We start from the raw sequence: 20,248 nt of genomic DNA on the forward strand, positions 1-20,248 counted from the left end.
CTCTACCATTGACTTGAAGCGTTTTAATCTGGACTTATAGAACAAATACGGAAACTGCTTTAGATAATACTGCAGAGGGTGTGCTTCCATGATACAGGATTACTGACATGCGTGAATCTGTCTTTCAAATTCCAGATAAGAAATTAATTTAAGAAGGTCTTGAAGCAACTTCGGAATGAGTGGTGGAGGTTTGAGCTGTATTGCCATATTTGGGGTTTTGATTCCAAATGCATTGAATGTTATAGTCATTGATTCAATCCTTCTCTGATTTGACAGCAAAGGAAAGACACAAGGCCAGTAAACCAGGAAAGGGCTCGTCCGGGATTTGAACCCGGGACCTCTCGCACCCTAAGCAAGAATCATACCCCTAGACCAACGAGCCAAAAAGTGGACTTTTTGCGTTTCGTGAGAGCGCGCGGACAGCTGACGTAGCCATGGAATCCTGGGAATTTGTAATTGCTTTCTTTCTTTATTGACTTTTCCAGAGTAATGAGCCTATATTGTTTGGAGTTGGCTCTCCCTTCACTCAACGGGAGTGAAGTTATTAGGCACATACCCTGAACAGCCCACAAAAACTCCTGAGACCAATGAGCCAATACTCACCGCCAGGTTCCACCAACTCACATCACATTTTATCAAGAAGCCCAACTTTAAGACAGAACAGGTCTATATCTCCATTTCTCTACCACTGACTTGAAGCGTTTCAATCTGGATTTATAGTACAAATACCAAAACTGCTTTAGATAATACTGCAGAGGGTGTGCTTCCATGATACAGGATTACTGACATGTGTGGATCTGTCTTTCAAATTCCAGATAAGAAATTAATTTAAGAAGGTCTTGAAGCAACTTCGGAATGAGTGGTGGAGGTTTGAGCTGTATTGCCATATTTGGGGTTTTGATTCCAAATGCATTGAATGTTATAGTCATTGATTCAATTCTTCTCTGATTTCACAGCAAAGGGAAGATACAAGGCCAGTAAACCAGGGAAGGGCTCGTTCGGGATTTGAACCCGGGACCTCCCGCACCCGAAGCGAGAATCATACCCCTAGACCAACGAGCCAAGATTTGCAACTTTAGACTTCATACGAGTGCCGCGGGCCACAGATAGCAAAAAGATACCCTCGGAAGGTACGTTCGATCATCGAATAGAAACATCCTACAACTTTCAGTTCAGCTCACTCAATGTCAGTGTTGCTTCCATTTTTTTTTATTTCAAAGTTCTCTTATTCTAAAGTGGAGATTAGTTGCCAAAAGTATGTGTAAATCAATCTGTAACACTACAAATCCCAGCTGTGAGTGTAAACTTGTGGAGGGTCAACGTAAACTCCAAGTAAAAGCTGGGATAACGGTTTGTCTAGCTAAAAATTGCATTGTAAAAGAAAAGAAGAGTTGTTCACTTAACTGTCAGTGGCTTTAATGTTGGGGATGTTCAGTCTATGTCCTCAATAACTTCACTCATGTTGAGTGAAAGGAGAGCCAACTGCTACAGCTCCAAACAATATAGTAAGACAGGGCATTTTTGCAATTGTTATCAGCACTCTTAATTAACAATTTGGGAGAGCAAAGAGAGACGCATTTGAGATGAAGGAAGGTACCCAAAGTTAACCATGAAGCTTTCCGTATAGGTTTCTTAAAGGAGGAAAGGGCTCGCCCGGGATTTGAACCCGGGACCTCTCACACCCTAAGCGAGAATCATACCCCTAGACCAACGAGCCAAGATTTGCAACATTAGACTTCATACGAGTGCCGCGGGCCACAGATAGCAAAAAGATACCCTCGGAAGGTACGTTCGATCATCGAATAGAAACATCCTACAACTTTCAGTTCAGCTCACTCAATGTCAGTGTTGCTTCCATTTTTTTTAATTTCAAAGTTCTCTTATTCTAAAGTGGAGATTAGTTGCCAAAAGTATGTGTAAATCAATCTGTAACACTACAAATCCCAGCTGTGAGTGTAAACTTGTGGAGGGTCAACGTAAACTCCAAGTAAAAGCTGGGATAACGGTTTGTCTAGCTAAAAATTGCATTGTAAAAGAAAAGAAGAGTTGTTCACTTAACTGTCAGTGGCTTTAATGTTGGGGATGTTCAGTCTATGTCCTCAATAACTTCACTCATGTTGAGTGAAAGGAGAGCCAACTGCTACAGCTCCAAACAATATAGTAAGACAGGACATTTTTGCAATTGTTATCAGCACTCTTAATTAACAATTTGGGAGAGCAAAGAGAGACGCATTTGAGATGAAGGAAGGTACCCAAAGTTAACCATCAAGCTTTCCGTATAGGTTTCTTAAAGGAGAAGGGCTCGCCCGGGATTTGAACCCGGGACCTCTCGCACCCTAAGCGAGAATCATACCCCTAGACCAACGAGCCAAAAGGTGGACTTTTTGCGTTTCGTGAGAGCACGCGGACAGCTGACGTAGCCATGGAATCCTGGGAATTTGTGATTGCTTTCTTTCTTCTTTGACTTTTCCAGAGCAATGAGCCTATATTGTTTGGAGTTGGCTCTCCCTTCACTCAACATGAGTGAAGTTATTAGGCACATACACTGAACAGCCCACAAAAACTCCTGAGACCAATGAGCCAATACTCACCGCCAGGTTCCACCAACTCACATCACATTTTATCAAGAAGCCCAACTTTAAGACAGAACAGGTCTATATCTCCATTTCTCTACCATTGACTTGAAGCGTTTCAATCTGGATTTATAGTACAAATACCAAAACTGCTTTAGATAATACTGCAGAGGGTGTGCTTCCATGATACAGGATTACTGACATGTGTGGATCTGTCTTTCAAATTCCAGATAAGAAATTAATTTAAGAAGGTCTTGAAGCAACTTCGGAATGAGTGGTGGAGGTTTGAGCTGTATTGCCATATTTGGGGTTTTGATTCCAAATGCATTGAATGTTATGGTCATTGATTCAATTCTTCTCTGATTTCACAGCAAAGGGAAGCCACAAGGCCAGTAAACCAGGGAAGGGCTCGTCCGGGATTTGAACCCGGGACCTCCCGCACCCGAAGCGAGAATCATACCCCTAGACCAACGAGCCAAGATTTGCAACTTTAGACTTCATACGAGTGCCGCGGGCCACAGATAGCAAAAAGATACCCTCGGAAGGTACGTTCGATCATCGAATAGAAACATCCTACAACTTTCAGTTCAGCTCACTCAATGTCAGTGTTGCTTCCATTTTTTTTATTTCAAAGTTCTCTTATTCTAAAGTGGAGATTAGTTGCCAAAAGTATGTGTAAATCAATCTGTAACACTACAAATCCCAACTGTGAGTGTAAACTTGTGGAGGGTCAACGTAAACTCCAAGTAAAAGCTGGGATAACGGTTTGTCTAGCTAAAAATTGCATTGTAAAAGAAAAGAAGAGTTGTTCACTTAACTGTCAGTGGCTTTAATGTTGGGGATGTTCAGTCTATGTCCTCAATAACTTCACTCATGTTGAGTGAAAGGAGAGCCAACTGCTACAGCTCCAAACAATATAGTAAGACAGGGCATTTTTGCAATTGTTATCAGCACTCTTAATTAACAATTTGGGAGAGCAAAGAGAGACGCATTTGAGATGAAGGAAGGTACCCAAAGTTAACCATGAAGCTTTCCGTATAGGTTTCTTAAAGGAGGAAAGGGCTCGCCCGGGATTTGAACCCGGGACCTCTCACACCCTAAGCGAGAATCATACCCCTAGACCAACGAGCCAAGATTTGCAACATTAGACTTCATACGAGTGCCGCGGGCCACAGATAGCAAAAAGATACCCTCGGAAGGTACGTTCGATCATCGAATAGAAACATCCTACAACTTTCAGTTCAGCTCACTCAATGTCAGTGTTGCTTCCATTTTTTTTAATTTCAAAGTTCTCTTATTCTAAAGTGGAGATTAGTTGCCAAAAGTATGTGTAAATCAATCTGTAACACTACAAATCCCAGCTGTGAGTGTAAACTTGTGGAGGGTCAACGTAAACTCCAAGTAAAAGCTGGGATAACGGTTTGTCTAGCTAAAAATTGCATTGTAAAAGAAAAGAAGAGTTGTTCACTTAACTGTCAGTGGCTTTAATGTTGGGGATGTTCAGTCTATGTCCTCAATAACTTCACTCATGTTGAGTGAAAGGAGAGCCAACTGCTACAGCTCCAAACAATATAGTAAGACAGGACATTTTTGCAATTGTTATCAGCACTCTTAATTAACAATTTGGGAGAGCAAAGAGAGACGCATTTGAGATGAAGGAAGGTACCCAAAGTTAACCATCAAGCTTTCCGTATAGGTTTCTTAAAGGAGAAGGGCTCGCCCGGGATTTGAACCCGGGACCTCTCGCACCCTAAGCGAGAATCATACCCCTAGACCAACGAGCCAAAAGGTGGACTTTTTGCGTTTCGTGAGAGCACGCGGACAGCTGACGTAGCCATGGAATCCTGGGAATTTGTGATTGCTTTCTTTCTTCTTTGACTTTTCCAGAGCAATGAGCCTATATTGTTTGGAGTTGGCTCTCCCTTCACTCAACATGAGTGAAGTTATTAGGCACATACACTGAACAGCCCACAAAAACTCCTGAGACCAATGAGCCAATACTCACCGCCAGGTTCCACCAACTCACATCACATTTTATCAAGAAGCCCAACTTTAAGACAGAACAGGTCTATATCTCCATTTCTCTACCATTGACTTGAAGCGTTTCAATCTGGATTTATAGTACAAATACCAAAACTGCTTTAGATAATACTGCAGAGGGTGTGCTTCCATGATACAGGATTACTGACATGTGTGGATCTGTCTTTCAAATTCCAGATAAGAAATTAATTTAAGAAGGTCTTGAAGCAACTTCGGAATGAGTGGTGGAGGTTTGAGCTGTATTGCCATATTTGGGGTTTTGATTCCAAATGCATTGAATGTTATGGTCATTGATTCAATTCTTCTCTGATTTCACAGCAAAGGGAAGCCACAAGGCCAGTAAACCAGGGAAGGGCTCGTCCGGGATTTGAACCCGGGACCTCCCGCACCCGAAGCGAGAATCATACCCCTAGACCAACGAGCCAAGATTTGCAACTTTAGACTTCATACGAGTGCCGCGGGCCACAGATAGCAAAAAGATACCCTCGGAAGGTACGTTCGATCATCGAATAGAAACATCCTACAACTTTCAGTTCAGCTCACTCAATGTCAGTGTTGCTTCCATTTTTTTTATTTCAAAGTTCTCTTATTCTAAAGTGGAGATTAGTTGCCAAAAGTATGTGTAAATCAATCTGTAACACTACAAATCCCAACTGTGAGTGTAAACTTGTGGAGGGTCAACGTAAACTCCAAGTAAAAGCTGGGATAACGGTTTGTCTAGCTAAAAATTGCATTGTAAAAGAAAAGAAGAGTTTTTCACTTAACTGTCAGTGGCTTTAATGTTGGGGATGTTCAGTCTATGTCCTCAATAACTTCACTCATGTTGAGTGAAAGGAGAGCCAACTGCTACAGCTCCAAACAATATAGTAAAACAGGATATTTTTGCAATTGTTATCAGCACTCTTAATTAACAATTTGGGAGAGCAAAGAGAGACGCATTTGAGATGAAGGAAGGTACCCAAAGTTAACCATGAAGCTTTCCGTATAGGTTTCTTAAAGGAGGAAAGGGCTCGCCCGGGATTTGAACCCGGGACCTTTCGCACCCTAAGCGAGAATCATACCCCTAGACCAACGAGCCAAGATTTGCAACATTAGACTTCATACGAGTGCCGCGGGCCACAGATAGCAAAAAGATACCCTCGGAAGGTACGTTCGATCATCGAATAGAAACATCCTACAACTTTCAGTTCAGCTCACTCAATGTCAGTGTTGCTTCCATTTTTTTTTATTTCAAAGTTCTCTTATTCTAAAGTGGAGATTAGTTGCCAAAAGTATGTGTAAATCAATCTGTAACACTACAAATCCCAGCTGTGAGTGTAAACTTGTGGAGGGTCAACGTAAACTCCAAGTAAAAGCTGGGATAACGGTTTGTCTAGCTAAAAATTGCATTGTAAAAGAAAAGAAGAGTTGTTCACTTAACTGTCAGTGGCTTTAATGTTGGGGATGTTCAGTCTATGTCCTCAATAACTTCACTCATGTTGAGTGAAAGGAGAGCCAACTGCTACAGCTCCAAACAATATAGTAAGACAGGACATTTTTGCAATTGTTATCAGCACTCTTAATTAACAATTTGGGAGAGCAAAGAGAGACGCATTTGAGATGAAGGAAGGTACCCAAAGTTAACCATCAAGCTTTCCGTATAGGTTTCTTAAAGGAGAAGGGCTCGCCCGGGATTTGAACCCGGGACCTCTCACACCCAAAGCGAGAATCATACCCCTAGACCAACGAGCCAAAAGGTGGACTTTTTGCGTTTCGTGAGAGCACGCGGACAGCTGACGTAGCCATGGAATCCTGGGAATTTGTGATTGCTTTCTTTCTTCTTTGACTTTTCCAGAGCAATGAGCCTATAATGTTTGGAGTTGGCTCTCCCTTCACTCAACATGAGTGAAGTTATTAGGCACATACACTGAACAGCCCACAAAAACACCTGAGACCAATGAGCCAATACTCACCGCCAGGTTCCACCAAGTCACATCACATTTTATCAAGAAGCCCAACTTTAAGACAGAACAGGTCTATAACTCAATTTCTCTACCATTGACTTGAAGCGTTTCAATCTGGACTTATAGAACAAATACGGAAACTGCTTTAGATAATACTGCAGAGGGTGTGCTTCCATGATACAGGATTACTGACATGCGTGGATCTGTCTTTCAAATTCCAGATAAGAAATTAATTTAAGAAGGTCTTGAAGCAACTTCGGAATGAGTGGTGGAGGTTTGAGCTGTATTGCCATATTTGGGGTTTTGATTCCAAATGCATTGAATGTTATAGTCATTGATTCAATCCTTCTCTGATTTGACAGCAAAGGAAAGACACAAGGCCAGTAAACCAGGAAAGGGCTCGTCCGGGATTTGAACCCGGGACCTCTCGCACCCTAAGCAAGAATCATACCCCTAGACCAACGAGCCAAAAAGTGGACTTTTTGCGTTTCGTGAGAGCGCGCGGACAGCTGACGTAGCCATGGAATCCTGGGAATTTGTAATTGCTTTCTTTCTTTTTTGACTTTTCCAGAGTAATGAGCCTATATTGTTTGGAGTTGGCTCTCCCTTCACTCAACGGGAGTGAAGTTATTAGGCACATACCCTGAACAGCCCACAAAAACTCCTGAGACCAATGAGCCAATACTCACCGCCAGGTTCCACCAACTCACATCACATTTTATCAAGAAGCCCAACTTTAAGACAGAACAGGTCTATATCTCCATTTCTCTACCATTGACTTGAAGCGTTTCAATCTGGATTTATAGTACAAATACCAAAACTGCTTTAGATAATACTGCAGAGGGTGTGCTTCCATGATACAGGATTACTGACATGTGTGGATCTGTCTTTCAAATTCCAGATAAGAAATTAATTTAAGAAGGTCTTGAAGCAACTTCGGAATGAGTGGAGGAGGTTTGAGCTGTATTGCCATATTTGGGGTTTTGATTCCAAATGCATTCAATGTTATGGTCATTGATTCAATTCTTCTCTGATTTCACAGCAAAGGGAAGACATAAGGCCAGTAAACCAGGGAAGGGCTCGTTCGGGATTTGAACCCGGGACCTCCCGCACCCGAAGCGAGAATCATACCCCTAGACCAACGAGCCAAGATTTGCAACTTTAGACTTCATACGAGTGCCGCGGGCCACAGATAGCAAAAAGATACCCTCGGAAGGTACGTTCGATCATCGAATAGAAACATCATACAACTTTCAGTTCAGCTCACTCAATGTCAGTGTTGCTTCCATTTTTTTTAATTTCAAAGTTCTCTTATTCTAAAGTGGAGATTAGTTGCCAAAAGTATGTGTAAATCAATCTGTAACACTACAAATCCCAGCTGTGAGTGTAAACTTGTGGAGGGTCAACCTAAACTCCAAGTAAAAGCTGGGATAACGGTTTGTCTAGCTAAAAATTGCATTGTAAAAGAAAAGAAGAGTTGTTCACTTAACTGTCAGTGGCTTTAATGTTGGGGATGTTCAGTCTATGTCCTCAATAACTTCACTCATGTTGAGTGAAAGGAGAGCCAACTGCTACAGCTCCAAACAATATAGTAAAACAGGATATTTTTGCAATTGTTATCAGCACTCTTAATTAACAATTTGGGAGAGCAAAGAGAGACGCATTTGAGATGAAGGAAGGTACCCAAAGTTAACCATGAAGCTTTCCGTATAGGTTTCTTAAAGGAGGAAAGGGCTCGCCCGGGATTTGAACCCGGGACCTTTCGCACCCTAAGCGAGAATCATACCCCTAGACCAACGAGCCAAGATTTGCAACATTAGACTTCATACGAGTGCCGCGGGCCACAGATAGCAAAAAGATACCCTCGGAAGGTACGTTCGATCATCGAATAGAAACATCCTACAACTTTCAGTTCAGCTCACTCAATGTCAGTGTTGCTTCCATTTTTTTTTATTTCAAAGTTCTCTTATTCTAAAGTGGAGATTAGTTGCCAAAAGTATGTGTAAATCAATCTGTAACACTACAAATCCCAGCTGTGAGTGTAAACTTGTGGAGGGTCAACGTAAACTCCAAGTAAAAGCTGGGATAACGGTTTGTCTAGCTAAAAATTGCATTGTAAAAGAAAAGAAGAGTTGTTCACTTAACTGTCAGTGGCTTTAATGTTGGGGATGTTCAGTCTATGTCCTCAATAACTTCACTCATGTTGAGTGAAAGGAGAGCCAACTGCTACAGCTCCAAACAATATAGTAAGACAGGGCATTTTTGCAATTGTTATCAGCACTCTTAATTAACAATTTGGGAGAGCAAAGAGAGACGCATTTGAGATGAAGGAAGGTACCCAAAGTTAACCATCAAGCTTTCCGTATAGGTTTCTTAAAGGAAAAGGGCTCGCCCGGGATTTGAACCCGGGACCTCTCACACCCAAAGCGAGAATCATACCCCTAGACCAACGAGCCAAAAGGTGGACTTTTTGCGTTTCGTGAGAGCACGCGGACAGCTGACGTAGCCATGGAATCCTGGGAATTTGTGATTGCTTTCTTTCTTCTTTGACTTTTCCAGAGCAATGAGCCTATAATGTTTGGAGTTGGCTCTCCCTTCACTCAACATGAGTGAAGTTATTAGGCACATACACTGAACAGCCCACAAAAACACCTGAGACCAATGAGCCAATACTCACCGCCAGGTTCCACCAACTCATATCACATTTTATCAAGAAGCCCAACTTTAAGACAGAACACGTCTATAACTCAATTTCTCTACCATTGACTTGAAGCGTTTTAATCTGGACTTATAGAACAAATACGGAAACTGCTTTAGATAATACTGCAGAGGGTGTGCTTCCATGATACAGGATTACTGACATGCGTGAATCTGTCTTTCAAATTCCAGATAAGAAATTAATTTAAGAAGGTCTTGAAGCAACTTCGGAATGAGTGGTGGAGGTTTGAGCTGTATTGCCATATTTGGGGTTTTGATTCCAAATGCATTGAATGTTATAGTCATTGATTCAATCCTTCTCTGATTTGACAGCAAAGGAAAGACACAAGGCCAGTAAACCAGGAAAGGGCTCGTCCGGGATTTGAACCCGGGACCTCTCGCACCCTAAGCAAGAATCATACCCCTAGACCAACGAGCCAAAAAGTGGACTTTTTGCGTTTCGTGAGAGCGCGCGGACAGCTGACGTAGCCATGGAATCCTGGGAATTTGTAATTGCTTTCTTTCTTTATTGACTTTTCCAGAGTAATGAGCCTATATTGTTTGGAGTTGGCTCTCCCTTCACTCAACGGGAGTGAAGTTATTAGGCACATACCCTGAACAGCCCACAAAAACTCCTGAGACCAATGAGCCAATACTCACCGCCAGGTTCCACCAACTCACATCACATTTTATCAAGAAGCCCAACTTTAAGACAGAACAGGTCTATATCTCCATTTCTCTACCACTGACTTGAAGCGTTTCAATCTGGATTTATAGTACAAATACCAAAACTGCTTTAGATAATACTGCAGAGGGTGTGCTTCCATGATACAGGATTACTGACATGTGTGGATCTGTCTTTCAAATTCCAGATAAGAAATTAATTTAAGAAGGTCTTGAAGCAACTTCGGAATGAGTGGTGGAGGTTTGAGCTGTATTGCCATATTTGGGGTTTTGATTCCAAATGCATTGAATGTTATAGTCATTGATTCAATTCTTCTCTGATTTCACAGCAAAGGGAAGATACAAGGCCAGTAAACCAGGGAAGGGCTCGTTCGGGATTTGAACCCGGGACCTCCCGCACCCGAAGCGAGAATCATACCCCTAGACCAACGAGCCAAGATTTGCAACTTTAGACTTCATACGAGTGCCGCGGGCCACAGATAGCAAAAAGATACCCTCGGAAGGTACGTTCGATCATCGAATAGAAACATCCTACAACTTTCAGTTCAGCTCACTCAATGTCAGTGTTGCTTCCATTTTTTTTTATTTCAAAGTTCTCTTATTCTAAAGTGGAGATTAGTTGCCAAAAGTATGTGTAAATCAATCTGTAACACTACAAATCCCAGCTGTGAGTGTAAACTTGTGGAGGGTCAACGTAAACTCCAAGTAAAAGCTGGGATAACGGTTTGTCTAGCTAAAAATTGCATTGTAAAAGAAAAGAAGAGTTGTTCACTTAACTGTCAGTGGCTTTAATGTTGGGGATGTTCAGTCTATGTCCTCAATAACTTCACTCATGTTGAGTGAAAGGAGAGCCAACTGCTACAGCTCCAAACAATATAGTAAGACAGGGCATTTTTGCAATTGTTATCAGCACTCTTAATTAACAATTTGGGAGAGCAAAGAGAGACGCATTTGAGATGAAGGAAGGTACCCAAAGTTAACCATGAAGCTTTCCGTATAGGTTTCTTAAAGGAGGAAAGGGCTCGCCCGGGATTTGAACCCGGGACCTCTCACACCCTAAGCGAGAATCATACCCCTAGACCAACGAGCCAAGATTTGCAACATTAGACTTCATACGAGTGCCGCGGGCCACAGATAGCAAAAAGATACCCTCGGAAGGTACGTTCGATCATCGAATAGAAACATCCTACAACTTTCAGTTCAGCTCACTCAATGTCAGTGTTGCTTCCATTTTTTTTAATTTCAAAGTTCTCTTATTCTAAAGTGGAGATTAGTTGCCAAAAGTATGTGTAAATCAATCTGTAACACTACAAATCCCAGCTGTGAGTGTAAACTTGTGGAGGGTCAACGTAAACTCCAAGTAAAAGCTGGGATAACGGTTTGTCTAGCTAAAAATTGCATTGTAAAAGAAAAGAAGAGTTGTTCACTTAACTGTCAGTGGCTTTAATGTTGGGGATGTTCAGTCTATGTCCTCAATAACTTCACTCATGTTGAGTGAAAGGAGAGCCAACTGCTACAGCTCCAAACAATATAGTAAGACAGGACATTTTTGCAATTGTTATCAGCACTCTTAATTAACAATTTGGGAGAGCAAAGAGAGACGCATTTGAGATGAAGGAAGGTACCCAAAGTTAACCATCAAGCTTTCCGTATAGGTTTCTTAAAGGAGAAGGGCTCGCCCGGGATTTGAACCCGGGACCTCTCGCACCCTAAGCGAGAATCATACCCCTAGACCAACGAGCCAAAAGGTGGACTTTTTGCGTTTCGTGAGAGCACGCGGACAGCTGACGTAGCCATGGAATCCTGGGAATTTGTGATTGCTTTCTTTCTTCTTTGACTTTTCCAGAGCAATGAGCCTATATTGTTTGGAGTTGGCTCTCCCTTCACTCAACATGAGTGAAGTTATTAGGCACATACACTGAACAGCCCACAAAAACTCCTGAGACCAATGAGCCAATACTCACCGCCAGGTTCCACCAACTCACATCACATTTTATCAAGAAGCCCAACTTTAAGACAGAACAGGTCTATATCTCCATTTCTCTACCATTGACTTGAAGCGTTTCAATCTGGATTTATAGTACAAATACCAAAACTGCTTTAGATAATACTGCAGAGGGTGTGCTTCCATGATACAGGATTACTGACATGTGTGGATCTGTCTTTCAAATTCCAGATAAGAAATTAATTTAAGAAGGTCTTGAAGCAACTTCGGAATGAGTGGTGGAGGTTTGAGCTGTATTGCCATATTTGGGGTTTTGATTCCAAATGCATTGAATGTTATGGTCATTGATTCAATTCTTCTCTGATTTCACAGCAAAGGGAAGCCACAAGGCCAGTAAACCAGGGAAGGGCTCGTCCGGGATTTGAACCCGGGACCTCCCGCACCCGAAGCGAGAATCATACCCCTAGACCAACGAGCCAAGATTTGCAACTTTAGACTTCATACGAGTGCCGCGGGCCACAGATAGCAAAAAGATACCCTCGGAAGGTACGTTCGATCATCGAATAGAAACATCCTACAACTTTCAGTTCAGCTCACTCAATGTCAGTGTTGCTTCCATTTTTTTTATTTCAAAGTTCTCTTATTCTAAAGTGGAGATTAGTTGCCAAAAGTATGTGTAAATCAATCTGTAACACTACAAATCCCAACTGTGAGTGTAAACTTGTGGAGGGTCAACGTAAACTCCAAGTAAAAGCTGGGATAACGGTTTGTCTAGCTAAAAATTGCATTGTAAAAGAAAAGAAGAGTTTTTCACTTAACTGTCAGTGGCTTTAATTTTGAAGATGTTCAGTCTATGTCCTCAATAACTTCACTCATGTTGAGTGAAAGGAGAGCCAACTGCTACAGCTCCAAACAATATAGTAAGACAGGATATTTTTGCAATTGTTATCAGCACTCTTAATTAACAATTTGGGAGAGCAAAGAGAGACGCTTTTGAGATGAAGGAAGGTACCCAAAGTTAACCATGAAGCTTTCCGTATAGGTTTCTTAAAGGAGGAAAGGGCTCGCCCGGGATTTGAACCCGGGACCTCTCACACCCTAAGCGAGAATCATACCCCTAGACCAACGAGCCAAGATTTGCAACATTAGACTTCATACGAGTGCCGCGGGCCACAGATAGCAAAAAGATACCCTCGGAAGGTACGTTCGATCATCGAATAGAAACATCCTACAACTTTCAGTTCAGCTCACTCAATGTCAGTGTTGCTTCCATTTTTTTTTATTTCAAAGTTCTCTTATTCTAAAGTGGAGATTAGTTGCCAAAAGTATGTGTAAATCAATCTGTAACACTACAAATCCCAGCTGTGAGTGTAAACTTGTGGAGGGTCAACGTAAACTCCAAGTAAAAGCTGGGATAACGGTTTGTCTAGCTAAAAATTGCATTGTAAAAGAAAAGAAGAGTTGTTCACTTAACTGTCAGTGGCTTTAATGTTGGGGATGTTCAGTCTATGTCCTCAATAACTTCACTCATGTTGAGTGAAAGGAGAGCCAACTGCTACAGCTCCAAACAATATAGTAAGACAGGACATTTTTGCAATTGTTATCAGCACTCTTAATTAACAATTTGGGAGAGCAAAGAGAGACGCATTTGAGATGAAGGAAGGTACCCAAAGTTAACCATCAAGCTTTCCGTATAGGTTTCTTAAAGGAGAAGGGCTCGCCCGGGATTTGAACCCGGGACCTCTCACACCCAAAGCGAGAATCATACCCCTAGACCAACGAGCCAAAAGGTGGACTTTTTGCGTTTCGTGAGAGCACGCGGACAGCTGACGTAGCCATGGAATCCTGGGAATTTGTGATTGCTTTCTTTCTTCTTTGACTTTTCCAGAGCAATGAGCCTATAATGTTTGGAGTTGGCTCTCCCTTCACTCAACATGAGTGAAGTTATTAGGCACATACACTGAACAGCCCACAAAAACACCTGAGACCAATGAGCCAATACTCACCGCCAGGTTCCACCAACTCATATCACATTTTATCAAGAAGCCCAACTTTAAGACAGAACACGTCTATAACTCAATTTCTCTACCATTGACTTGAAGCGTTTTAATCTGGACTTATAGAACAAATACGGAAACTGCTTTAGATAATACTGCAGAGGGTGTGCTTCCATGATACAGGATTACTGACATGCGTGAATCTGTCTTTCAAATTCCAGATAAGAAATTAATTTAAGAAGGTCTTGAAGCAACTTCGGAATGAGTGGTGGAGGTTTGAGCTGTATTGCCATATTTGGGGTTTTGATTCCAAATGCATTGAATGTTATAGTCATTGATTCAATCCTTCTCTGATTTGACAGCAAAGGAAAGACACAAGGCCAGTAAACCAGGAAAGGGCTCGTCCGGGATTTGAACCCGGGACCTCTCGCACCCTAAGCAAGAATCATACCCCTAGACCAACGAGCCAAAAAGTGGACTTTTTGCGTTTCGTGAGAGCGCGCGGACAGCTGACGTAGCCATGGAATCCTGGGAATTTGTAATTGCTTTCTTTCTTTATTGACTTTTCCAGAGTAATGAGCCTATATTGTTTGGAGTTGGCTCTCCCTTCACTCAACGGGAGTGAAGTTATTAGGCACATACCCTGAACAGCCCACAAAAACTCCTGAGACCAATGAGCCAATACTCACCGCCAGGTTCCACCAACTCACATCACATTTTATCAAGAAGCCCAACTTTAAGACAGAACAGGTCTATATCTCCATTTCTCTACCACTGACTTGAAGCGTTTCAATCTGGATTTATAGTACAAATACCAAAACTGCTTTAGATAATACTGCAGAGGGTGTGCTTCCATGATACAGGATTACTGACATGTGTGGATCTGTCTTTCAAATTCCAGATAAGAAATTAATTTAAGAAGGTCTTGAAGCAACTTCGGAATGAGTGGTGGAGGTTTGAGCTGTATTGCCATATTTGGGGTTTTGATTCCAAATGCATTGAATGTTATAGTCATTGATTCAATTCTTCTCTGATTTCACAGCAAAGGGAAGATACAAGGCCAGTAAACCAGGGAAGGGCTCGTTCGGGATTTGAACCCGGGACCTCCCGCACCCGAAGCGAGAATCATACCCCTAGACCAACGAGCCAAGATTTGCAACTTTAGACTTCATACGAGTGCCGCGGGCCACAGATAGCAAAAAGATACCCTCGGAAGGTACGTTCGATCATCGAATAGAAACATCCTACAACTTTCAGTTCAGCTCACTCAATGTCAGTGTTGCTTCCATTTTTTTTTATTTCAAAGTTCTCTTATTCTAAAGTGGAGATTAGTTGCCAAAAGTATGTGTAAATCAATCTGTAACACTACAAATCCCAGCTGTGAGTGTAAACTTGTGGAGGGTCAACGTAAACTCCAAGTAAAAGCTGGGATAACGGTTTGTCTAGCTAAAAATTGCATTGTAAAAGAAAAGAAGAGTTGTTCACTTAACTGTCAGTGGCTTTAATGTTGGGGATGTTCAGTCTATGTCCTCAATAACTTCACTCATGTTGAGTGAAAGGAGAGCCAACTGCTACAGCTCCAAACAATATAGTAAGACAGGGCATTTTTGCAATTGTTATCAGCACTCTTAATTAACAATTTGGGAGAGCAAAGAGAGACGCATTTGAGATGAAGGAAGGTACCCAAAGTTAACCATGAAGCTTTCCGTATAGGTTTCTTAAAGGAGGAAAGGGCTCGCCCGGGATTTGAACCCGGGACCTCTCACACCCTAAGCGAGAATCATACCCCTAGACCAACGAGCCAAGATTTGCAACATTAGACTTCATACGAGTGCCGCGGGCCACAGATAGCAAAAAGATACCCTCGGAAGGTACGTTCGATCATCGAATAGAAACATCCTACAACTTTCAGTTCAGCTCACTCAATGTCAGTGTTGCTTCCATTTTTTTTAATTTCAAAGTTCTCTTATTCTAAAGTGGAGATTAGTTGCCAAAAGTATGTGTAAATCAATCTGTAACACTACAAATCCCAGCTGTGAGTGTAAACTTGTGGAGGGTCAACGTAAACTCCAAGTAAAAGCTGGGATAACGGTTTGTCTAGCTAAAAATTGCATTGTAAAAGAAAAGAAGAGTTGTTCACTTAACTGTCAGTGGCTTTAATGTTGGGGATGTTCAGTCTATGTCCTCAATAACTTCACTCATGTTGAGTGAAAGGAGAGCCAACTGCTACAGCTCCAAACAATATAGTAAGACAGGACATTTTTGCAATTGTTATCAGCACTCTTAATTAACAATTTGGGAGAGCAAAGAGAGACGCATTTGAGATGAAGGAAGGTACCCAAAGTTAACCATCAAGCTTTCCGTATAGGTTTCTTAAAGGAGAAGGGCTCGCCCGGGATTTGAACCCGGGACCTCTCGCACCCTAAGCGAGAATCATACCCCTAGACCAACGAGCCAAAAGGTGGACTTTTTGCGTTTCGTGAGAGCACGCGGACAGCTGACGTAGCCATGGAATCCTGGGAATTTGTGATTGCTTTCTTTCTTCTTTGACTTTTCCAGAGCAATGAGCCTATATTGTTTGGAGTTGGCTCTCCCTTCACTCAACATGAGTGAAGTTATTAGGCACATACACTGAACAGCCCACAAAAACTCCTGAGACCAATGAGCCAATACTCACCGCCAGGTTCCACCAACTCACATCACATTTTATCAAGAAGCCCAACTTTAAGACAGAACAGGTCTATATCTCCATTTCTCTACCATTGACTTGAAGCGTTTCAATCTGGATTTATAGTACAAATACCAAAACTGCTTTAGATAATACTGCAGAGGGTGTGCTTCCATGATACAGGATTACTGACATGTGTGGATCTGTCTTTCAAATTCCAGATAAGAAATTAATTTAAGAAGGTCTTGAAGCAACTTCGGAATGAGTGGTGGAGGTTTGAGCTGTATTGCCATATTTGGGGTTTTGATTCCAAATGCATTGAATGTTATGGTCATTGATTCAATTCTTCTCTGATTTCACAGCAAAGGGAAGCCACAAGGCCAGTAAACCAGGGAAGGGCTCGTCCGGGATTTGAACCCGGGACCTCCCGCACCCGAAGCGAGAATCATACCCCTAGACCAACGAGCCAAGATTTGCAACTTTAGACTTCATACGAGTGCCGCGGGCCACAGATAGCAAAAAGATACCCTCGGAAGGTACGTTCGATCATCGAATAGAAACATCCTACAACTTTCAGTTCAGCTCACTCAATGTCAGTGTTGCTTCCATTTTTTTTATTTCAAAGTTCTCTTATTCTAAAGTGGAGATTAGTTGCCAAAAGTATGTGTAAATCAATCTGTAACACTACAAATCCCAACTGTGAGTGTAAACTTGTGGAGGGTCAACGTAAACTCCAAGTAAAAGCTGGGATAACGGTTTGTCTAGCTAAAAATTGCATTGTAAAAGAAAAGAAGAGTTTTTCACTTAACTGTCAGTGGCTTTAATTTTGAAGATGTTCAGTCTATGTCCTCAATAACTTCACTCATGTTGAGTGAAAGGAGAGCCAACTGCTACAGCTCCAAACAATATAGTAAGACAGGATATTTTTGCAATTGTTATCAGCACTCTTAATTAACAATTTGGGAGAGCAAAGAGAGACGCTTTTGAGATGAAGGAAGGTACCCAAAGTTAACCATGAAGCTTTCCGTATAGGTTTCTTAAAGGAGGAAAGGGCTCGCCCGGGATTTGAACCCGGGACCTCTCACACCCTAAGCGAGAATCATACCCCTAGACCAACGAGCCAAGATTTGCAACATTAGACTTCATACGAGTGCCGCGGGCCACAGATAGCAAAAAGATACCCTCGGAAGGTACGTTCGATCATCGAATAGAAACATCCTACAACTTTCAGTTCAGCTCACTCAATGTCAGTGTTGCTTCCATTTTTTTTTATTTCAAAGTTCTCTTATTCTAAAGTGGAGATTAGTTGCCAAAAGTATGTGTAAATCAATCTGTAACACTACAAATCCCAGCTGTGAGTGTAAACTTGTGGAGGGTCAACGTAAACTCCAAGTAAAAGCTGGGATAACGGTTTGTCTAGCTAAAAATTGCATTGTAAAAGAAAAGAAGAGTTGTTCACTTAACTGTCAGTGGCTTTAATGTTGGGGATGTTCAGTCTATGTCCTCAATAACTTCACTCATGTTGAGTGAAAGGAGAGCCAACTGCTACAGCTCCAAACAATATAGTAAGACAGGACATTTTTGCAATTGTTATCAGCACTCTTAATTAACAATTTGGGAGAGCAAAGAGAGACGCATTTGAGATGAAGGAAGGTACCCAAAGTTAACCATCAAGCTTTCCGTATAGGTTTCTTAAAGGAGAAGGGCTCGCCCGGGATTTGAACCCGGGACCTCTCACACCCAAAGCGAGAATCATACCCCTAGACCAACGAGCCAAAAGGTGGACTTTTTGCGTTTCGTGAGAGCACGCGGACAGCTGACGTAGCCATGGAATCCTGGGAATTTGTGATTGCTTTCTTTCTTCTTTGACTTTTCCAGAGCAATGAGCCTATAATGTTTGGAGTTGGCTCTCCCTTCACTCAACATGAGTGAAGTTATTAGGCACATACACTGAACAGCCCACAAAAACACCTGAGACCAATGAGCCAATACTCACCGCCAGGTTCCACCAAGTCACATCACATTTTATCAAGAAGCCCAACTTTAAGACAGAACAGGTCTATAACTCAATTTCTCTACCATTGACTTGAAGCGTTTCAATCTGGACTTATAGAACAAATACGGAAACTGCTTTAGATAATACTGCAGAGGGTGTGCTTCCATGATACAGGATTACTGACATGCGTGGATCTGTCTTTCAAATTCCAGATAAGAAATTAATTTAAGAAGGTCTTGAAGCAACTTCGGAATGAGTGGTGGAGGTTTGAGCTGTATTGCCATATTTGGGGTTTTGATTCCAAATGCATTGAATGTTATAGTCATTGATTCAATCCTTCTCTGATTTGACAGCAAAGGAAAGACACAAGGCCAGTAAACCAGGAAAGGGCTCGTCCGGGATTTGAACCCGGGACCTCTCGCACCCTAAGCAAGAATCATACCCCTAGACCAACGAGCCAAAAAGTGGACTTTTTGCGTTTCGTGAGAGCGCGCGGACAGCTGACGTAGCCATGGAATCCTGGGAATTTGTAATTGCTTTCTTTCTTTTTTGACTTTTCCAGAGTAATGAGCCTATATTGTTTGGAGTTGGCTCTCCCTTCACTCAACGGGAGTGAAGTTATTAGGCACATACCCTGAACAGCCCACAAAAACTCCTGAGACCAATGAGCCAATACTCACCGCCAGGTTCCACCAACTCACATCACATTTTATCAAGAAGCCCAACTTTAAGACAGAACAGGTCTATATCTCCATTTCTCTACCATTGACTTGAAGCGTTTCAATCTGGATTTATAGTACAAATACCAAAACTGCTTTAGATAATACTGCAGAGGGTGTGCTTCCATGATACAGGATTACTGACATGTGTGGATCTGTCTTTCAAATTCCAGATAAGAAATTAATTTAAGAAGGTCTTGAAGCAACTTCGGAATGAGTGGAGGAGGTTTGAGCTGTATTGCCATATTTGGGGTTTTGATTCCAAATGCATTCAATGTTATGGTCATTGATTCAATTCTTCTCTGATTTCACAGCAAAGGGAAGACATAAGGCCAGTAAACCAGGGAAGGGCTCGTTCGGGATTTGAACCCGGGACCTCCCGCACCCGAAGCGAGAATCATACCCCTAGACCAACGAGCCAAGATTTGCAACTTTAGACTTCATACGAGTGCCGCGGGCCACAGATAGCAAAAAGATACCCTCGGAAGGTACGTTCGATCATCGAATAGAAACATCATACAACTTTCAGTTCAGCTCACTCAATGTCAGTGTTGCTTCCATTTTTTTTAATTTCAAAGTTCTCTTATTCTAAAGTGGAGATTAGTTGCCAAAAGTATGTGTAAATCAATCTGTAACACTACAAATCCCAGCTGTGAGTGTAAACTTGTGGAGGGTCAACCTAAACTCCAAGTAAAAGCTGGGATAACGGTTTGTCTAGCTAAAAATTGCATTGTAAAAGAAAAGAAGAGTTGTTCACTTAACTGTCAGTGGCTTTAATGTTGGGGATGTTCAGTCTATGTCCTCAATAACTTCACTCATGTTGAGTGAAAGGAGAGCCAACTGCTACAGCTCCAAACAATATAGTAAAACAGGATATTTTTGCAATTGTTATCAGCACTCTTAATTAACAATTTGGGAGAGCAAAGAGAGACGCATTTGAGATGAAGGAAGGTACCCAAAGTTAACCATGAAGCTTTCCGTATAGG

At 41.9% G+C, this 20,248-nt stretch overlaps 30 non-coding genes across 30 annotated transcripts; all 30 read right to left on the bottom strand.

Moving 5' to 3' along the window:
• Positions 1-310: 310 nt before the first annotated feature.
• trnap-agg (transfer RNA proline (anticodon AGG)) lies at positions 311-382 on the bottom strand. Its single transcript has one exon. It is a non-coding gene; the product is annotated as a tRNA-Pro (tRNA).
• Positions 383-990: 608 nt separating this feature from the next.
• trnap-cgg (transfer RNA proline (anticodon CGG)) lies at positions 991-1,062 on the bottom strand. The gene has a single exon. It is a non-coding gene; the product is annotated as a tRNA-Pro (tRNA).
• Positions 1,063-1,645: 583 nt separating this feature from the next.
• On the bottom strand, positions 1,646-1,717 carry trnap-agg (transfer RNA proline (anticodon AGG)). The gene has a single exon. It is a non-coding gene; the product is annotated as a tRNA-Pro (tRNA).
• A 581-nt stretch (positions 1,718-2,298) lies between these two features.
• On the bottom strand, positions 2,299-2,370 carry trnap-agg (transfer RNA proline (anticodon AGG)). Its single transcript has one exon. It is a non-coding gene; the product is annotated as a tRNA-Pro (tRNA).
• Positions 2,371-2,978: 608 nt separating this feature from the next.
• trnap-cgg (transfer RNA proline (anticodon CGG)) lies at positions 2,979-3,050 on the bottom strand. The gene has a single exon. It is a non-coding gene; the product is annotated as a tRNA-Pro (tRNA).
• A 582-nt stretch (positions 3,051-3,632) lies between these two features.
• trnap-agg (transfer RNA proline (anticodon AGG)) lies at positions 3,633-3,704 on the bottom strand. Its single transcript has one exon. It is a non-coding gene; the product is annotated as a tRNA-Pro (tRNA).
• A 581-nt stretch (positions 3,705-4,285) lies between these two features.
• trnap-agg (transfer RNA proline (anticodon AGG)) lies at positions 4,286-4,357 on the bottom strand. The gene has a single exon. It is a non-coding gene; the product is annotated as a tRNA-Pro (tRNA).
• A 608-nt stretch (positions 4,358-4,965) lies between these two features.
• trnap-cgg (transfer RNA proline (anticodon CGG)) lies at positions 4,966-5,037 on the bottom strand. Its single transcript has one exon. It is a non-coding gene; the product is annotated as a tRNA-Pro (tRNA).
• A 582-nt stretch (positions 5,038-5,619) lies between these two features.
• Positions 5,620-5,691, bottom strand: trnap-agg (transfer RNA proline (anticodon AGG)). Its single transcript has one exon. It is a non-coding gene; the product is annotated as a tRNA-Pro (tRNA).
• A 581-nt stretch (positions 5,692-6,272) lies between these two features.
• trnap-ugg (transfer RNA proline (anticodon UGG)) lies at positions 6,273-6,344 on the bottom strand. The gene has a single exon. It is a non-coding gene; the product is annotated as a tRNA-Pro (tRNA).
• Positions 6,345-6,952: 608 nt separating this feature from the next.
• Positions 6,953-7,024, bottom strand: trnap-agg (transfer RNA proline (anticodon AGG)). The gene has a single exon. It is a non-coding gene; the product is annotated as a tRNA-Pro (tRNA).
• A 608-nt stretch (positions 7,025-7,632) lies between these two features.
• On the bottom strand, positions 7,633-7,704 carry trnap-cgg (transfer RNA proline (anticodon CGG)). The gene has a single exon. It is a non-coding gene; the product is annotated as a tRNA-Pro (tRNA).
• Positions 7,705-8,287: 583 nt separating this feature from the next.
• On the bottom strand, positions 8,288-8,359 carry trnap-agg (transfer RNA proline (anticodon AGG)). Its single transcript has one exon. It is a non-coding gene; the product is annotated as a tRNA-Pro (tRNA).
• A 581-nt stretch (positions 8,360-8,940) lies between these two features.
• trnap-ugg (transfer RNA proline (anticodon UGG)) lies at positions 8,941-9,012 on the bottom strand. The gene has a single exon. It is a non-coding gene; the product is annotated as a tRNA-Pro (tRNA).
• A 608-nt stretch (positions 9,013-9,620) lies between these two features.
• trnap-agg (transfer RNA proline (anticodon AGG)) lies at positions 9,621-9,692 on the bottom strand. Its single transcript has one exon. It is a non-coding gene; the product is annotated as a tRNA-Pro (tRNA).
• A 608-nt stretch (positions 9,693-10,300) lies between these two features.
• Positions 10,301-10,372, bottom strand: trnap-cgg (transfer RNA proline (anticodon CGG)). The gene has a single exon. It is a non-coding gene; the product is annotated as a tRNA-Pro (tRNA).
• Positions 10,373-10,955: 583 nt separating this feature from the next.
• On the bottom strand, positions 10,956-11,027 carry trnap-agg (transfer RNA proline (anticodon AGG)). Its single transcript has one exon. It is a non-coding gene; the product is annotated as a tRNA-Pro (tRNA).
• Positions 11,028-11,608: 581 nt separating this feature from the next.
• Positions 11,609-11,680, bottom strand: trnap-agg (transfer RNA proline (anticodon AGG)). The gene has a single exon. It is a non-coding gene; the product is annotated as a tRNA-Pro (tRNA).
• A 608-nt stretch (positions 11,681-12,288) lies between these two features.
• On the bottom strand, positions 12,289-12,360 carry trnap-cgg (transfer RNA proline (anticodon CGG)). The gene has a single exon. It is a non-coding gene; the product is annotated as a tRNA-Pro (tRNA).
• A 582-nt stretch (positions 12,361-12,942) lies between these two features.
• trnap-agg (transfer RNA proline (anticodon AGG)) lies at positions 12,943-13,014 on the bottom strand. The gene has a single exon. It is a non-coding gene; the product is annotated as a tRNA-Pro (tRNA).
• Positions 13,015-13,595: 581 nt separating this feature from the next.
• Positions 13,596-13,667, bottom strand: trnap-ugg (transfer RNA proline (anticodon UGG)). Its single transcript has one exon. It is a non-coding gene; the product is annotated as a tRNA-Pro (tRNA).
• Positions 13,668-14,275: 608 nt separating this feature from the next.
• trnap-agg (transfer RNA proline (anticodon AGG)) lies at positions 14,276-14,347 on the bottom strand. The gene has a single exon. It is a non-coding gene; the product is annotated as a tRNA-Pro (tRNA).
• Positions 14,348-14,955: 608 nt separating this feature from the next.
• On the bottom strand, positions 14,956-15,027 carry trnap-cgg (transfer RNA proline (anticodon CGG)). Its single transcript has one exon. It is a non-coding gene; the product is annotated as a tRNA-Pro (tRNA).
• A 583-nt stretch (positions 15,028-15,610) lies between these two features.
• trnap-agg (transfer RNA proline (anticodon AGG)) lies at positions 15,611-15,682 on the bottom strand. Its single transcript has one exon. It is a non-coding gene; the product is annotated as a tRNA-Pro (tRNA).
• Positions 15,683-16,263: 581 nt separating this feature from the next.
• Positions 16,264-16,335, bottom strand: trnap-agg (transfer RNA proline (anticodon AGG)). The gene has a single exon. It is a non-coding gene; the product is annotated as a tRNA-Pro (tRNA).
• Positions 16,336-16,943: 608 nt separating this feature from the next.
• trnap-cgg (transfer RNA proline (anticodon CGG)) lies at positions 16,944-17,015 on the bottom strand. Its single transcript has one exon. It is a non-coding gene; the product is annotated as a tRNA-Pro (tRNA).
• A 582-nt stretch (positions 17,016-17,597) lies between these two features.
• trnap-agg (transfer RNA proline (anticodon AGG)) lies at positions 17,598-17,669 on the bottom strand. The gene has a single exon. It is a non-coding gene; the product is annotated as a tRNA-Pro (tRNA).
• Positions 17,670-18,250: 581 nt separating this feature from the next.
• trnap-ugg (transfer RNA proline (anticodon UGG)) lies at positions 18,251-18,322 on the bottom strand. Its single transcript has one exon. It is a non-coding gene; the product is annotated as a tRNA-Pro (tRNA).
• A 608-nt stretch (positions 18,323-18,930) lies between these two features.
• Positions 18,931-19,002, bottom strand: trnap-agg (transfer RNA proline (anticodon AGG)). The gene has a single exon. It is a non-coding gene; the product is annotated as a tRNA-Pro (tRNA).
• Positions 19,003-19,610: 608 nt separating this feature from the next.
• trnap-cgg (transfer RNA proline (anticodon CGG)) lies at positions 19,611-19,682 on the bottom strand. Its single transcript has one exon. It is a non-coding gene; the product is annotated as a tRNA-Pro (tRNA).
• Positions 19,683-20,248: the final 566 nt, after the last annotated feature.

This window comes from Odontesthes bonariensis, chromosome 9 (assembly GCF_027942865.1).
Source record: "Odontesthes bonariensis isolate fOdoBon6 chromosome 9, fOdoBon6.hap1, whole genome shotgun sequence".
NCBI classification, from domain to species: Eukaryota; Metazoa; Chordata; class Actinopteri; order Atheriniformes; family Atherinopsidae; genus Odontesthes; species Odontesthes bonariensis.